Below are 19,498 nucleotides of genomic sequence, written 5' to 3'. Positions count from 1 at the left end.
TGTTATTCACAGATTTTCTGGAAAAGCAGCAGGGAGTTCTTGGAACTATATAAGTTAATTTCTGGGTGTTCCCATGGCATTTGTAAAGTGTCATAGGGCTGATGGCAGTGTCTCATAGCATGCAGATGCATTGTAATTTCTAGACCTAGCTGATTTGGGCCAGTTTCTTAGCTACACGTTTTTCATCAGCAGGGTTGTGAAAACAAGTCCTGGTGATATTTTACCTCAGAACCATGATAGGTCTTGGAGACACAAAGATAGATGAGTAGAACAGGATTCTTGCTGTAAGTTTGAGTTGATACAATGCCACATATTATTAATTGTTTGAAATGTCAAAATACTTGTTTCTTACTGAATCAACTGGATTTGGAATAGACTAGAAAATCTGGACAGATTTTATTTATTTTACTGGATCATTTGGCCATGAAAATGTTCCTATCACATAAACACTTTATTTATTCCTGGTTAATACTATGTTTTCGGTTGTTAATGCCACCATATTCAGATTTACAAATGTAAATACTGTTGAGAAACTTCGTATTTACCTATGAAACAACATGCTGTTTTTTATAAATACTTGATTTTGATGGTTGGTGGAGTTTTTCCAATCGAAGTTAATTAATGAATAAAGAGAAAATATGGCAAGTGGCTATGAATGTCAACGCACATGAGACTTTTCCCTTGTGTCCCTATATGTCACTGTATGGAGTCACTATAACACACTAAGAGTATAGCTCTCTCTACACTGATCATGAACAAATACCTAAGGATCAAGTTTTTAAAGCTATATTTCAACGGCAGGAAGTTATATTTACCTAAGAAGATGAAGTTTAAACCCATCTTATAAATGATGGAATCCAAACAAGTAGAGTGAGTAATATGCAGAGATCCATGACCAGTTATTTGTGAGTAGTTTGGAATTCATAAAGCTTAAACAACTTAGGTACTCTGTGAAAAAGCAAAGTATTTTTATGTTTGAATTATGTCAGCTACCCATAATTATGCTGTGATATAAGAGAAGCAGTATAGTAAGAATATATGCTCTGGAGCTACACCGTCTCAATCTCATTTCATGCTGTACCACTTACTATCTGTGTGACCTTGCAGCATACTTTCACTCTCTGCCTTAGTTTTCTGATCTGTAAAATGGATATAACAATAGTACCTGTTTCATAGGGTTGTTATGAAGATCAAATCAGTATAAGGAAAATAGAGTAGTGTGTGACATAGCAAGCACTATTTCGGTGTTTCATCCAAATTAAGTGGTTTTTTTTCCTTAATAGATAAATGATTAAGGGTACAAAAGATATTAAACTTTTATCTTTTTTTTTGAGATGGAGTCTTGCTCTGTCACCCAGGCTGGAGTTCACTGGCGTAATCTCGGCTCACTGCAACCTCCACCTCCTGGGCTCAAGCGATTCGCCTGCCTCAGCCTCCCCAGTAGCTGGGACTACAGTTGCACACCACCAGGCCCAGCTAATTTTTGTATTTTTAGTAGAGACAGGGTTTTACCATGTTGGGCAGGATGGTCTCAATCTCCCTACCTCGTGATCTGCCTGCCTCGGCCTCCCAAAGTGCTGGGATTACAGGCATGAACCACTAGTGCCCAGCCTAAATTTTTATATAAACTACTTAGTAAAAATAATTTTTAATATTTTAGGTCATGGGAAATTCAGTAGCATAGTAATTATCAAAGTAGTAAATTTTTTCAGCAAAGGAGATCAAAGATAGACTGTTACAAGTGAAAAAAATAGGGTATTAATCAACAAAATTATGAATCTGAATAGCCACAATTTTTCAGTTTCTGTACCTGAAATAGTTTCTGCATGGGATAGATTGGACTAACCAAATTTATCTCATTTTATGGCTCTAGTCTAACTAACTTCCCCATTAAATAATGTTTTTAAATATATGCAAAGAGAAAAAAAGAACTTTTTGAATTATGAGATATATCGAACAAAACAATAATGAAAAAGCTATTTATAAAATAGTTAAGATTAGATTATAAATCTAAAGTTGTATTTTGTTGGCACTAAAGGACTCCAATATTGTTTATATCTCAAAAATTATTGGCCGGGCACAGTGGCTCACACCTGTAATTCCAGCACATTGGGAGGCCGAGGCGGGCAGATCACCTGAGGTCGGGAGTTCAAGACCAGCGTGGCCAACATGGTGAAACCCCATCTCTACTAAAAGTACAAAAATTAGCTGGGAGTGGTGGCGGGCACCTGTAATCCCAGCTACTTGGGAGGCTGAGGCTGGAGAATCACTTGAATGCAGGAGGCGGAGGTTACAGTGACCAGAGATTACACCATTGCACTCTAGCCTGGGTGATAAGTCAAAAAATAATAATAATAATATGAGAAACACAAAGTAAGATCTTTACTTTGAGAAATACTGTTTTGTGTAGTCCTTGTTTTGACACATGATGAACAGCTTGGAAATCTAAAATAATTCATTTTTTTTCAAATAAAATTTGACTCATGTGAATGAAATATTTTAAAAATAAAATAAAATCCAACATTAATCACATTCGATTAAATACAGTGTATGTATTCATTCTTCATTAATAGAAGTTCATTTCTCCTACTTCTTTTACCCTGTGCTAATATCAATTCCTAATTATTAGAGACCAGCAATCAATATGAAATCTGTATTGCTGGTTTATTAGCTGTCACTGATTTAAGTACCTATTATGCACTAGGTCTTGCGTTAGAGAACTCTACATACATTTTCTCTACCCATACAGCAATCTATACAATGTACAGATTGTAAACCTGAGTCACATTGTACAGAAATTTAAGTAGAGGTTCACAGCAGTCCACTAAACCTGAAAAATGCCAGGTGCAGTGGCTCATGACTGTAATCCCAGCACTTAGGGAGGCCTAGGCGAAGGATCACTTGAGGTCGGGAGTTCGAGACCAGCCTGGCCATTATGGTGAAACTCCATCTCTACTAAAAATACAAAAATTAGCCAGGCATGATAATCCCAGCTACTTGCGAGACTGAGGCACAAGAATCGAGAATCGCCTGAACCTGGGAAGCAGAAGCTGCAGTGAGCTGAGATCACGCCACTGCACTACAGCCTGGTCAACAGAGCAAAACTCCATCTCCCCCACAAATTTTTTTTAATTAAATAAATAAACCTGAAAAACATTGTTTGCACCATTTCTTCTTCCAAAGCAAAAGAAGTTTCTGTCACAGAAAACTGGGGAGAGGGCAGTCAATGTTCTGGGAAAATCAACCATGAACAGCTCTAATTTCCCAACAGCACAGTCTATGCTAAGGAATTCATCAGAGATCAAAAGAAACTCAGCTCCTCTCCTACTAAATTTGGGATTAAAAATTGCATTTAGATTTAAGTACTGGAAATATATTCTGAGACAGAACATTTTCTTGCAAGTAACTGACACCGTCTGTGCAGTTGGGGAAACTGTCTCTTTAGTGACAAAAGATAGCACTTTGGATTAAAGAGTTGACTGATAGCTCCTAGATCTATAGGAATTACTATAATAGTGTTTTTTTTTTTTTAATTCATACACATCTTAAAGAAAATATATCTTAAAATTTTATTCAGTGATATTAGGGAATGCTATATAAATTATAATAAATATAACATTCTTGAAAATCAAAAGTTCCTCTGATTTAACCTTTAACACTGAATCATTTGGAAAGGAATTTTTTATTTTTTTAACATTTCTTTTTTTTTTAAATTATACTTTAAATTTCTTTTTTTTTTTTTTAATTATACTTTAAATTCTGGGATACATGTACAGAACGTGCAGGTTTGTTACATTGGTATACATGTCCCATGGTGGTTTGCTACACCCATCAACCCGTCATTTACATTAGGTATTTTTCCTAAAGCTATCCCTCCCCTAGCCCTCTGCTCTGGAATGTATTTTAATAGTTGGAACTCTGAGGATAAAGTCATATTCTCAGTATTTTCATTATATTAAATAGTTCTGATATAATTGATGACTTAATGTCCTATTTCAAAGCTTCCTTATTTTATCTGAATGTTTTCATCTTTATGTAGCAGAAGGTTAAGATAAGTAACCATATAATCCTTATATAAAGGTAAGACAGATTTAGGCACTAAGCATTTCTGTTGAAAACAAAGTTGGGCCACATTGTAGACAAAGAAAACAAGCAGGATATATCACATTTAAATTTTGAAGTTACATCAAATATATATACACATATATCATTTAAATTTTAAAGTCCTTAATTTGTTAAAGCCATTTTAGCAGAATTGTACAGAATTGGTTGTTTTTGTTAAAATAAGATTTAAATCACACCAACCTGGATGATATAGAACAGGAGAAATATTTTTACTTGTCATATTTGATTTTTATAAATCTAAACATTTCCTGATGATCGCAATGATTACAAGATGCAGTGTTGTTATTGAAACATTACTAAGTAATGAACAATTAATCAAATGAAGGAATAATTTTAAGATGGATCAATGTCAAGAAATAGGTTTTTGAAAAATTTTAAGATTCACAAACCATTATTATGAACCTACTCAAGTTCTTAAATGATGTTATTAAAAAGTATGCATAGTAAGAAACATATCAACTAACTCCTCACTAAACTTGAGAAAATATAGAATAACTAAGGTAAAAATCCATAAATTATGCAACAAAATTCAAATTGAGGGGGGAAACTGCCATGCAATATTTATATTCATTTAACCAGATAATATTTACATTCAGCTTGGACAAATTTTCAAGTTTTGGTACAAGTGTTCTGTTGATTTGAGGATAATTATCACTAAGAATTTCTAAAAAAAAAATAGAAAAACAATAAAAACCTGGTTGATAACAGGTTATAGTATACTGGCAAAAATGGAGGTAATCAGTGAACCAGAACATAGATACCTGTGAACCTAAACAGAGATAGCCTATGTGCCAATTTCAGATACTTGTTAACAGCACCCAAATACATACCTATAGTAAAACAAACAGCAGAACTTCATGCAGTTTTAAAAGATAGGTTTGTCACCATTTTGATAAGTAATCCATTGTGATTTCAGTAATCTATCTTTAATTCTGAGCCTCTGCATCGTCATCTAACAAGCAGAAATAAATATTTTAATAAAGAGCTTTGCATTGAAATGCAATAGTGCCTATAAAATTCCTTCACAGACAAGAAAACCTTATACAAATATGATTTTTACCAAGAAATAGGTAAGTACACGGCTAAACACCCTTAATAGATACAACACAACATTCTACAACATAGGTAGATGAAATTAATGAGTTTATAAATGAATAAATCTTGGGTCACCAAATATATGATTTTTTATAACCAAAATATACTAAGCTTACCAATATAGATACTTATCAGTTGAAAAGCCCAACAAACCTATATTCAAAAAAATTAGAATGCTGATCTGGTAAAGAAGTCATGGCATGTGGAAGAAGGCAGTTTGTGTGGGAGTGCATCTGGAGAATGGCATTCCAGGGCCACATGGACCTTCATCCTGTGTAACTGAAGAAGAGGTGGCTGTCAGTGTAGACTCATACTCTGCAATGGGAGATAGATGAGGAGCTGCTTCTTAGAAAACATGTCAAAAAATGATTGTTTGCACATACCCTGAATTTTTACAGTTTCCAACCTTCAAATAGAGAATGATATTCATAACTATTATATAAGAGGTCTTCAGTTTTAAACAAATTTTGTGAACAGAAAAACATTTTATATTTAAAAGTCATGCAAAATTTAAGAAAATCATCTTTACTCAGTTAATAGAATGTTTTCCAAACAATAAATAAGCATATGTCACGAGGAAACTGACTTAAGTAGAGGTGATCCAGGGACAGGAAGGGATTATTGTTTGTGCCCAAATTATCTGAATTGGCTATCTAAACTGGGCTGAATTCACTTTTGCTGTGTAACTACAAAATGTATTTCTTTCAAGAACTCAAAAAAATGCTGAACTTATATTCCAAGGCTATTCACACTTTACATCATTTTTATATTTTTAAAAACTTTCTTCATAGAACTAAATCACATATATCATGTGGAGCTAATTTCTTTAACAAGTTCTTATCCTGAGTTATTTCTACTTAAGTAGGACTTACAGTGAAATTATTCAGTGATAATAAATGGCTGTTCTTAACTCTGCGTGTACATATGCATGAGTGAAAGCAATCTAGAGAAAAATACAGTCAGGTCCCTCTTACAAAAGACAGCAAACATTACCTACCGTGAAGGCTAAAATATAGGGAAAAGAGTTTGGAAGCTTGAAATGAAAAAACTTGTGTTCTAAGCTGTGTCCTGACACTTCCTATTGAGTTGGCATGAGTTACCTATAACCTTTCTGAACTTTATTTTACCTATCTGAAAAAATGGGGTGTATGACATACATGTAATCTCAAAATTCAACATTTTTAGAAATTATTGTATTTTTACTTCATTTTCGATTATTTATGCCTTATTCTTATACTGCAATCTGGGCAATAGTTTAACAGATTTTTGTTTAATTTTGTTTTATAAATTCTTAGTGGTTATTGTATTTAACTTTATGCAATTTGAACTTGAATGTTTCCATTGAATTACTAGAAAATGCAAGAAACAAATAGTTCCTTTTAATTTTCTACACATATATTAATAATCTGAAGAAATTTATGGTACTTACAAAAATTCCCCCAAAAAATTTTTCTAGTTTTTTCCATTTAATTATGAAATTGGATAGCTATAGTATGTAGCACTAGTTTGATTTATAATACTTTCAAACCTAATACAGTTTTCCCTGAACTAAAACTTTTCATTTTTTCTGTATTCTATTATCACTAAATTTTAACTACATTTTAAAAAGCAATTTTTGTTTTATCTGCAAAAGCAATTTTCCTTCTGTTTTTCTTTTTATTTCCTCTCTATCCATTCCCTTTAATAAAATCTTGGTTCTGAAAAACAAGGCATGTTTTTTCCACTATACTTTTCTAAAATTTAATTTGACATTACTGTTCAAAATGTTAATTTGCACTTTCTCAGCTATTTTCAGAAAAGCTCATTGTTTAAATGACTTAAAATAATAAGCAAATAGGCCAGGCACAGTGGCTCTCATCTGTAATCCTAGCACTTTGGGAAGCTGAGGAGGGAGGACCATTTGGGTCCAGAAGTTGGAGACCAGCCTGGGCAACATAGGGAGATCCCATCTCTATCAAAAAATTTGAAATTATTCAAGTGTGGTGGTGCATGCCTATAGTCCCAGCTCTTCAGGAGGATGAGGTAGGAGGATTACTTGATCCCGGGAGGTTGAGGCTGCAGCGAGCCATGGTCGCACCACTGCACTTCAATGCCGGCGACAGAGCAAGGCCCTGCCTCCTCATCATCATCACAGTAATAACAATAATAAGCAAATAGCTTCACACCATACCCTAAGGCTAAACTAAGTCAAACAGAAATATTTAAGTTTGTTGTATTGGTTAAAACAGAATAGTAAAATCATTTTAATGATTTTAACATGTCAATTTTAACAAAGTGCATGATAAATGTAAAATTTAGTTGTTTAAAAATCATCTTCAAATTATGTATTTCAGATCAATAAGGCCCTCTATATTAATTTGAAAGTCATTATGTTTTGATCTGTTTTTAAATATTTTTCTGTATGGAATTTTTGAATTACATGTTAAGAACATGTACTGCTAAAGGATGTAATAATATTATTTAAAACATTAATGTTAAAATGCATTGCTAGTTCTGATATATTTCCACATATCAAATTCATTATTTTTACCCATCCAAATATCACAATCTAGTATCTAAATTGATAACTCTTATACCCAGATATGTGTTACACTTAAAATATCTTATTGCTTATAAATGTTTTTTCCTTTGCCTGGGTTTGTTTTTGTTTTTGTTTTTGTTTTTGTTTGGTCTCTCAGTATACCGTTTAAGCTTAATTAAAACAAAAATATGGTCAAAGAGTCATAGAATGTTGGAGTTGCACAAGCCTCTAAAAATCATCTGGTCCATGGGTTCTTTCTCCGTCGGGCAACACACACTGGTTTTGAGGCAGTTTGAATCCCAACACAGTCTATGCAGAATTTTAGTGTCTGTGTATGTATACATGTTTTCCATTGCTCTCATCAACTTCTCAGAGGGGTCAGCAATGGAACACATGTTATGAAAGAAATCAATTCCATCACTTCATTTTACAAATAGAGAACTTGAGACTCAAGAGAATCTGTGACTCATCCAAGGTCACAGTGAGGTCCAGAAGGGTCCAAGCACAGGAGCCTCTGCCCTGTGCAGTTAGGGTGTGCCACACTCCCAGCTTGTGGTTGTGTTCAACAATTGAGGAGCTCCCTGAGCCCCATACTTTAGGGTGTGAGTGTGAGAGTTGGAGCAAGGTGCTGATTCGTAGTTTAAGAGGAAAAATCAGTTTTTATTTCTGAACTTATGCCATTGTCAGTACTTCACTTCTGACACCAGATGCATGGAGTTTTTTCCCACAATTCTCCAGTTGTCTGCAGACAACTGGATATCCTATGATGCAATCAATTCCAGTACCATCTGGAGTTAGCACAACCCTCACTGGTTAAGGGCCCAGTTCCATAAGACTGCTCCCACTTCAATTGAAAGGGGGTGGGTTCCCAGGTTTTCCACAATTTCTATCTGACTTAGCTACAAATCAGAGGTTCCCACAACCCCACCCAGGTTCATTTATTTGTAGTACAGCTCATAGAACTTGGAGAAACACTCATGTTCACTAGTTTAAGGTAAAGATATGATAAAGGATACAAATGAAGAGGTACATAGGGTGAGGTCCAGAAGGGTAGAAGTTCAGGAGCTTCTGCCCTGTGGAGTTGGGGTGCACACCCTCCCAGCTGGGGATATGTCCAACAGTTCAGAAGCTTTCTGAACCCCATATGTTAGGGATTTATTTTATGGAGGCTTCATCACATAAACATAATCCAATTATTAACTCCAGCTCTCCTCTCCCCTTTCCAGAGAATGGAATGTGAGGCTCAAAGTTCCAAATTTCTAATCACAGTTTGGTCATTCTGGTAACCAGCCCACATCTGGGAGCCCACCAAGAGTCATCTCATTAAAACAAAAAATGATCTTATTATCCAGGAAATTCTGAGGGATTTTGGAGCTCTGTGCCAAGAGCCAGGTCAAACACCAAATATTAGAACAAAAGATGCTCCTAGAACCTCTATTAGGAAATCACAAGAGTTTTAGGAACTTTTGTGTTAGGAACTGGAGGCAGAGACCAACATGTATATTTCTTATCATTTCATAAGATTGACCTCAGAATGTTATTGATCTGTAGAACTCCCAACATAAGTGTGTTTTCAGCTAACACCCACTTGTGGTTTCCCCATAATTTGGTCTTCACAAACTTAAAAGTGAATTTAATCTCCCATTTCAGTTAGCATCACAGTATTATTACACCATAACTATAATGTAATTAGAATTTATTATTCATATTTTATCCCTTAAAATATATATTTATGGAAAAACTGAAATGAATTTCTCATAATTCTGCAGATAAATCAAGTTATTTCAGAGCACAATAAATTTTTGCCCATCCTTTTTTCTCAATCGAAAGAAATTATAGAAGTTGGCATTTCTGCTCCACTGACCATGGGGTTTGACCTATTCACTAGTAAATGTTATGTAACCTTTTCCTTTCTTGTTATTTGGAGTTAGAGGTGATATAAAATAAACACAAAAGTCAGAATAAAGTTTAATAAAGATCAATTTCATAACATATCTCATCTATGTCTGTCACTCACTTTTGTCATTCACTATTTTGTAAAAAACTTAGTACAAAAAATATAAAATGAATAGAAATATAATATAAAATGAATAAATGATTTCTAGAAGATACATTCTGCTTTGAAATGCTCCAAAACATAGTTAGTAGGCTTAGAAACAGAATTAAACTCTGTCTTCTAAAAGTGACCATTATTTTTTTAAAAGCCAATAATCATCAAAATAGAAACATGTTTTAAAGAATGACAATCTAAATTAGTTTTAAATGATTAGAGAGAATGAAACAGAAAACATTTCTTCTGAGCAAACAAGGACCTGAAATAATGACAGAAAGAAATGATCCCTCACTGTTCCCTAATGCAGTAACCAATATACATTGAGCTTCTATTATGTGCCATTCAGGAACTTGTAGGCTTATCTAAGTAAAAAACTGAAAAATAGAGCTCACACTCAATTAAATCATGGACTTGTTAGAGATGAAGAATATTATACACATGAGCAGAATTCAGGGAAATTTAAGCCATAATATAAATATATCTTAAATCATAGGCTTCAATTCTAGTGTCAGAGTTCAGAGAAGGGAGAAGGTAGTATAGACCAAAGGAACGCAGTCTGGAGCTAATAGATGTTTGGGTTGGATAGTTTGACCAAAAATAAAATAGCAAGTCAAAGTTTCAGCATGAAACTCCTCATAGTTGCAAATTTTCTTCAGACAAAGCCTTTGGGGAAAAAGGGCAATGAAAAAGCTAACCAAAAATAGAAAAAGTGCCTACATGTGTAGTTGAGAAATTTATATTATAAAACCCACAGCAAATTGGATTCAGCAAAAAAAGAAGGGACATACACGTTTATTTTAAGTAGGACAACTACCATGTTTTGGCAGTGTCATTAAAAAGATACTATGTAAATAATAAAAATGAGAAAGAGTATTGAAGAAGGCAATCTTAAAACTTGAAAAAATAAACATGTAATATCATATTAAAATGCCACAGTAAATAAATCTTGTCTCTGGCATCATCATTTAGAAATTATTTAATTTCTAATTCTTTTTCAAAATACTACTGCTGCTATTATGACTTATTTTGATGTTTCTTTTCCAAATAAAAACCTCAGCAGCCAAAAAACTCAAAATAAAGTAAAGCAACACACTTCATGAGGGCAGCCTACCCAAAGAGAAAGAAAGTGGGGGTTGGTGGGCGGTAGAGAGAGAGGTTTCAGTCTCAGCAGATTATGGTCCTTTTTAAGGTCATATGTAACTCAGTGCCAGTAACAGCAATTGTAAGAAAATGTTGCAAATAAACTTCTCAATTATATTAGCAAGGATTACAGCTTCTTTTAAAACTCCTCTGTTTTCTAGCTCTGAAGGTCAATGAACATTCCCATGAATCTTTGTATGTTTATACCCAAAGTGCACTGTGAACTTGGGCAAAGGAGGTAACTCTGGCTTAGCTGGGCTTTTTAGGTTGATACTACAAATGCAACTGAAACCGAGCCAGTTTCACACTATTGCAAAGCATAAAAAAAAAAAAAAAAAAAAAAAAATACATTCGTAAGTGGCATCCAAAGACTCAGGAGTGATTCCAGAGAGAGTTATGTAAGTGGAGATTTATCTTTTGCAATGCTAACTGCTCTTAGTTCTCTGCCATCCTTCCTTAGGGCATCTTCACATGTTTGCAAAGTCCCCATGAACTCAGTCTGCACCAGGCTACACTAGCCTATCCCAGTTCAGGCTATCTGCTACACACTTGTGCCTTTCCACACTCCCTGCAAACACACGCTCAGTGAACTGTCTCATTGGAAAGTAGCTGATCAATCAATACTCCAAGGAGTAAATAGAGTATGCCTCCCTGTGACATTTGCCTGTTAAAGGAAAATAAGTCTCATTCAAAGTGAATGTTGCTATTGCTGTTATCAGGCACAGGTCTCTTAGGGAGAAGTTTTGGGGCAGTGTGGTCTTAAAATTTAGACTAACAGAGGCGCTTTTTTTGAAAGAATTGTATTTTTGTAGGTGATGATGACTACAGCTAGAAATTAAAAGCAATGAAAGTCTAATTTTTTAGTCTCTCCAGTTGTAGTTATGAGGGAAGATGTAAATATTTTCTAATGAAACTCAGTATTCACATATCAATGCATTTAGATTTACAAGTGGGCCCTGATACTACTTGCACATAAATCTGTATTTATTCCTTAGAGGTCTGTTTGAGATCTGGAGAAATAAATGAGGCAGTAAATATCTTAGCCAGTCCACAATTCATGTTTACTTTTAGAAGTCTCCAAACATCTTACAAATAACAGTCTTTAGGGTGGGAAAGAGCTAGAGATCACTCCTCTGCCCTTTGATTAAAGAACTTAAAACACACACCCTTAGTACATTTCAAAGGGGACCTAAGGTGAACCTTTTCTTTTACCCTTAAGAGGTGTGTGGGTGTAGTAAGTTGGGTTTTGAAGAGACCACATGTAGTTCAGAGTGAATCAGTACACAACTCAGAATTCCATGACATTGACCAAAATCCACCATCTGTACTCTCCCTGGAGCTTTTTATGAGCTCTGACTTTTTTTTTCTTCTTAAAGATCAGAAAGAGGTGCCTAAATTAGAAAGATGCTTCTACAAAAGTACCTGAATTCGGTTAACACTTGCATTCTGCTACATAAAAGAAAGTTTTAGCATATGTTAATTGGTCATGTGACCAGGCAATTTACAAATAAGACATACTAAATTGGTTATAATTTCTAAGTTTAAGACAGGTAAAGAGAAATAAGAACAATGTAATCAATGACAAAAATCTCACATGAGTCTCAGGATACTTAATCTGCCTACACTTTACCTTTGGTACTTAACGTACCCTTTGTTTTACTATTTACTTTTTAAGTCTATTTCATTCTTCAAGGTATGAATTAAGTTTCTCCTTGCCCATAATAATTTTCCTAATCTACTTAATAAGAATTAATCTCACTTTCCTAGGAAGACCCTTTTTACCACGGCAACCACAGAAAGTTGACACAAAAGTTGAAAGAGAACTAGTGACACTGCCGAGGGTATTTCTCCTAAACAACATAAACTATGTTAAAATAGCTACGAACTATCTGTAAACTTAAGCTACAGGAAAAGTTTTAGTAGTAAGATTCTTAGTTTTGTTACCAGAAAGGGGTCCCAATCTAGACCTCAAGAAAGGGTTCTTGGATCTCACGCAAGAAACAATTCAGGGTGAGTTCATAAAGCGAAAGTAAGTTTATTAAGAAAGCAAAGAAATAAATGGCTTTATTTATTCCATAATAAATACGGCTACTCCATAGGCAGAGCAGCCCTGTGGGCTGCTTGTTGCCCATTTTTATGGTTCTTTCTTGATTATATGCTAAACAAGGGGTGGATTATTCATGAGTTTTCTGGGAAAAGGGTGGGCAATTCCCAGAACGAAGGATTCCTCCCCTTTTTAGACCATAGAGGGTAACTTCCTGACATTGCCATGGCATCTATAAACTGTCATGGACCTGGTGGGGGTGTCTTTTAGCATGCTAATGTATTACAATTAGCATATAACGAGGAGTGAGGACAACAGAGGTCACTTTCCTGGCCATCTTGGTTTTGGTGATTTTTGGCCTGCTTCTTTACCACAACCTGTTTTATCAGCAAGGTATTTGTGACCTGTATCTTGTGCCCACCTCCTGTCTCCTCCTGTGGCTTAGAATGCCTAACTTCCTGGGAAAGCAGCCCTGCAGGTCTCAGCCTCATTTCACCCACCCCCTATTCAAGATGGAGTCACTCTGGTTCAAACACCTCTGACAGCTTAAGAATTTAAAGAAATTGTAATCCAATAGTTTCAGATGTTTCTTCCCACCTCATACTTATCAGTTAATGTTACATTTCCTATAGGATTATTGTTACATGTATAACAAGACTCAGATGCTTTTGAGGCTTTATACACCAGAAATAAAAACAAAATAGGTATTAAATCTCACAATGAAATAGAAAGTATAATCCAGCTTAGATCCCTAAATCATGTCTATGAACTCTTATACCATTAGAATAAAATTCTAACTTAGAAGGCCTTCTTCACTTTTTTCAAACTACAGCTGAACTATTAATAATTCCTTGTAAAGAAATTTACAAGAAAAAAACAAACAACCCCATCAAAAAGTGGGTGAAAGATATGAACAGACACTTCTCAAAAGAAGACATTTATGTAGCAAACAAACATATGAAAAAAAAGCTCATCATCACTGGTCATTAGAGAAATGTAAATCAAAACCACAATGAGATACCATCTCATGCCAGTCGGAATGGTGATTATTAAAACATTAGAAAACAACAGATGCTGGTGAGGCTGTGGAGAAATAGGAACACTTTTACACCATTGGTTGGAGTGTAAATTAGTTCAACCATTGTGGAAGATAGTGTGGCGGTTCCTCAAGGATCTAGAACCAGAAACACCATTTGACCCAGCAATCCCATTACTGAGTATATAACCAAAGGATTATAAATCATTCTACTATAAAGACACATGCACACATTTGTTTACTGCAGTACTATTTACAAATAATTACAACCCAAATGCCCATCAGTGAGAGACTGGATAAAGAAAATGTGGCACATATACACCATGGAATACTATGCAGCCATAAAAAAGGATGGGTTCAGGTCTTTTGCAGGGACATGGATGAAACTGGAAGCCATCATTCTTAGCAAACTAACACAGGAACCGAAAACTAAACACCGCAGGTTCTCACTCATAAGTGGGAGTTGAACAATGAGAACACGTGGACACAGTGAGGCAGACATCACACACCAGGGCTTGTTCGGAGTGGGGGCAAGGGGAGGCAGAGCATTAGGACAAATACTTAATGTGTAAGGGGCTTAAGACCTAGATGATGGGTTGATAGGTACAGCAAACCACCATGGCACATATATACCAATGTCACAAACCTGCATGTTCTGCACATGTATCCCAGAACTTAAAGTAAAACACAAAATAATAATAATAATTCCATGTCTTTGTAATGATCTCCAACATTTGAAAAGATTCTACATAGGCCATTTCATATGCATTATCTCATCTGGAAAAGCACCCCGATAGAAAATAGGCATTTATTACCACTGCATTTTTGAGGAGGAGAAAATGAAGCTCAGAGGTATTATGTTCATCAAAGGGTAACTGGCTGAGCTAGGGAAGGAAATGTGGTCTCAGCCACTCCCCTGGCCCATTTCCCTCCTGTCTTTTAGCCCTACATTTGCTTGTTGGATTAGTCTTGCCTCTTCCTCTTTAGGTCAGTTTGGAAAACAAGAATTCTCTGAACTGTTCTGGAGACACTGGCTGCCAGTTAGGCTGCCTATTACAAAACCTTAATGGCTATTAAATTGTTTTATATAATTAAAAATATATATAAAACATTTAAAGAAGTATATCTAATAGTGTTATTTTCTTCACCCATTAAATAAGTTTTGAAATCTGATAGTTGAAACCGTTTATTCATCATTGCTGTTCCATCCAGCAGTGCTAACAACATCTCATTTAGTGGTTTTTAATCCTGTACCTGAGAATGTGCAGCTATTGAGCTTATATTTTTTAGCCAGATCACTTTGAACATGAAAATTATCATCAAGTCTTGGTGAAAACTCTATTCCTTACCTAGGGATAAAAGAAGAAGCAATGATAACCTATAACTTCCCAATAGAGTTTTATTAGTTCTGAAAAAGAAATAAAGGGGTTTTAAGAATTTGTACTTTTTTTGTTATTGCAGTTCCTTACATTGTTTCTACACCTGTAAAATTTGGACAACATCTATTTTTCAGGGGTCAGATAAGGAACAAATAATACTATCAGCTGCTATTGATTCAGGACTATTTCATGTAATACTAATAATCTATGAGATATCTTATTATAGCCCCATGTTACAGATTAGAAAACTGACATTTAAAAAAATCCAGATTTTAAGCCAGAAAGCACAATTCTGAGTATAACCACTACTCTATATGCCCCTGTAAAATAATCTAATGACGTATGGTAAAACTCTCAGTTCAGGGTGACTCTTGGAAAACGAAAAATATTCAAGCAGGAGAATTCCACGGAAAGGTAAAGCCATAAAGTTCTTTATAGATACAGAAAGTATAATAAAGGTTTTTTTCTGTTATTTCTATTCTTTTATTTTTTTCGTTGCAACCCTTCTCCTATTATATGAAGAAAAAGATAAACAGCTCATACACAGACTTTCTTGAGTCAGAAGACTCCCAGAAATCTACGCACCTGAAATGAAATTACCAAAGGAGAACAACTGGCATAGGGACTAGAACAGTCAGAACCTAATAGGGCTGATCCCTCCTCTTTGCGGTAGCTGCTTCCTAGCCCGTAACTGCTCTAATTCTCCAAAACAAGCAGTTCCGCACCATAAGGAATCTGGACTTTCAAAGGTTGATGCTAATAGATTTAGTTGATGTTTCAAGAAGCATTTGCCAAGTTCCACCTCAACATAAGGATGTGGCCTCTCTGCTACAACAAAGCAGCAGCGGAAAAAACTCTCACGGCCTGTGGATGATGCTCCAAAGCTAAAAACAGAGACTACGGTCAAAGGGTTCTGTTAATAAGACTTAAATGAAGTGAATTTCACATTGATACCAGCAGATCCTAAACCTGAGGATCTCAGACTGAACACTTGGTAAAAACATTCCAGGTTTGTAAAGCCCAAATGAGTCTATTTTAGATGAGCTCTTTTAAAGGTTCATGTTCTTGGCCATTTCCCGGTCACATCCATTCTTCCCTACTCCACACATGAAGCCAATATTTCCTCTGCTCACTCATTGTTCCAACAAAATAATGCAACTTCCTCTCAACACCTTTAAATTCTGCTGAGCGCTTCTGTTTGTTTAGCAGCTGTCTGTGCTCAAGACTCTGCCAGGAAAAAAGTCTGCGGATTTTTATGATTTTTTTTTAATGGATTCTGTTTACTTCTATGGTAAATGAGGCAGGTATACTGATGATGAGGGCCTCAGATATTTGTAACAGTTTCCTCATTCAAGAGGACCCATTCCTCAGCCAGACGAAACAAAAAGGAAAAAAGAAAAAAAAATAATCACTACTCCCCATAAAATTCACTGAACCCAAAGATCATAAACTGGTAGTTCACTGGCTACATCCAGAACCGTGTTGTTTGATCCAACAAGACAACATTCTGAAATATTTGCTGACATTTTTAAAGCAAGGGAGACACATGAACACCCAGATTTCTATCATCTCTTTAAAAATGGGAAAATCTAAGCCTACATTTTGTATGACAACAATCAGTTGGAGTTTAATAGGCCTGTGCTTTTCAGGGCCAGCACTCATCATGTCTTCACTTGGCCCTCTTCACACATTTGTATTACCTGACTAACCTAGTAGGCGTTCCAAGTGTGGGAACCCTGCTGACTCATGTTGCCTTGGCTACAAGGCTGTCTGATGCTTCTATCTTTCAACTCATCAATTTCGCTGGGAAGTAAAGTTGTGGGAAAATAAATACATTGTTTTATAAAAAGCTTCATAGCAAACTGTGAGATAGATACTTATCTCTATTTTCTGATGGGGAAATGGAGGCTCCCAGGCCTGAGACCTTGTTAGGTCTATGGCTAAAAACTGTTAGATATTTATCTCTGTTTTCTAATGGGGAGACTGAGGCTTGCAGGCTTGAGACCTAGTTAACTCTATGGCTTAATCAGGATTCCAATCCAAGTCAGATTTCCTGACCTTAAGACCAGCCCTATTTGCACTAAACTCTAATTCCTATTGACCAGTGAAGCAATCAGAACAAAATGTCCACAGGAATAAGCACTTATCCTGGAATATGATTCATATTCAGAACTTTATAAATTGAAATGTTATATAAAGATAATGAGAAATGTATGCCTTCCCTGAAAAGAAATGAATCCAGGCTTTACACAATTGCAAAGAGCAACAGTGGACAGGGAGCTGGGAGGAAGGATTCCAGACCCAACTGTGACATTCTCTGGTGTTGTGACTTGAAAAGGTCTCTTGTTCATTTGGAGCCTCCATGTGTGTTTGACATTTTATAATAGTCTCTGGCTTCATGGCTGCATCTCCTGTTTGGGTGCCTCCTGCAGAGCCCTTCATCTCTGTCACTGTTTCCCCTAAATGTTCTCTTTCTTCTTCCTTGTTCTTACTGTCCCCCAAGTCTACTTTTTCTTAATTCAGTGTTTTCCTTTGCCTTTCCACCCACAATCCCATCTTGTCCATCTGAAGTAGACTAGCCTCTGCAAAGTATTTGTAGATAGGTACAGAGAGAGCATTTATTATATAGAATGCACTGTATCTAGATGAACTGTGTTGCTATAGGCCATTTGCTATAATGAATAACTTTTTAAACAGATATATTCTCATGGAATTATGAACAAAAGTATATAGAACATATTAAGATTAAAAATTTCTTAAATCTGTGATATCAAACAGTGAACATATAAGTGGGGTGCAACACAACCCAGTGGAGGTCTAAAATGTGTACATTTATATATATCATGTGCTAGTGAGACACATTTCACAAACATAGACACTTCTATAGCAGAGTTCTGGTTCCTTGAAAGACAAGTGAAATTAGCAGTACTCAGCCACCACATATGTTAAGTGTGGCATTTCTCTGATGATTGATATTTTTTGGTTCTGCAAATGGTTTGGTTTAATAAACTGATGAGGAGGCAAGGTATTTCATTTGACTAACTATAAAATAAACACTATTACAGAACTTAACCAAACAAGGGTTCTTCCTCACAAAACAAGCAATTTGGAGTTAACCAGTCCAGATTTCATGATGATATCAATGTTCCAGGATCCTTTTTGCTTTCATTTTGTGGCCACAGAATGGTACCTCTACCCTCAGCTTTCCTTCCATTTTCCAGGCAGGAATAATAAAAGGGAAGTCACAAAAAAGAAAACAAAACTTTCCCAGTCATTTCCCTTTTAGGACTTTCACTTACATCTCATTAGCAGGAACTATATCAGATTGGCCCCACGTTGCAAAGGAGGCTATCTGAGAAATAAAGGGCAAATAGTTGCCCTAAACAAAACCTAAGTTTTCTTAGATTTTGGAAGGAGGGAGGATGAGATTTTGAGTAGACAGTTTATATAGAGTTCCTGCCCTGGGCCCATAGTATATGGCTGTGTGGAACTCACAGTGTGGTAGAACACAAATAGATCATGAATAGATGCAAACCAGGTATTCTACACTTCAGTGGAATGACAGTGCAGGGGGCTAGGCAGACTTTTGAAGGGGAGAAGATTCAGGGTCCAGTTTCTGAATTTAACACCCACTGAAGTCATGCATACTCAGCAAAAGGACACAATTCCTCCTTACCTGTGAGACTGTGCTTGCTAGCAACGAACTCCCCCAAGCTAAGCAGCCAATCACCCCTACTTGCAAGCAATCTCCTTGACAGCTCTCTTGGCTTTATATAAAGACCTCAGGAAAGCCCCTGGGTTTATGGCCTTTGCATCCCTTCTTGTAGACATCCCTGCTTCCAAGAACATGATCTACCTAAATCAAATGTACTACAGAAAACAGAGATTATAAATATAATAGAAGTTTCTTTTTCATATAACAAGCAGATGGTCTAGAAGTATGGCAGTTCTGCTCCATGAAATCATGCAGGGAACCAGACTTCTAGTTTGTTGCTTCAGCAAAATGCACCTATCTTTGTGGTATGAAATCATTCATCTTCCAAGCAGCAGGATGGAGCATACTTGTTTTCTATCTTCAACAACCACAAAGGAAGTTTGTACATAT

Source organism: Rhinopithecus roxellana, chromosome 15 (assembly GCF_007565055.1).
Source record: "Rhinopithecus roxellana isolate Shanxi Qingling chromosome 15, ASM756505v1, whole genome shotgun sequence".
Lineage (NCBI taxonomy): Eukaryota > Metazoa > Chordata > Mammalia > Primates > Cercopithecidae > Rhinopithecus > Rhinopithecus roxellana.
This window is presented reverse-complemented; position numbering follows the sequence as displayed.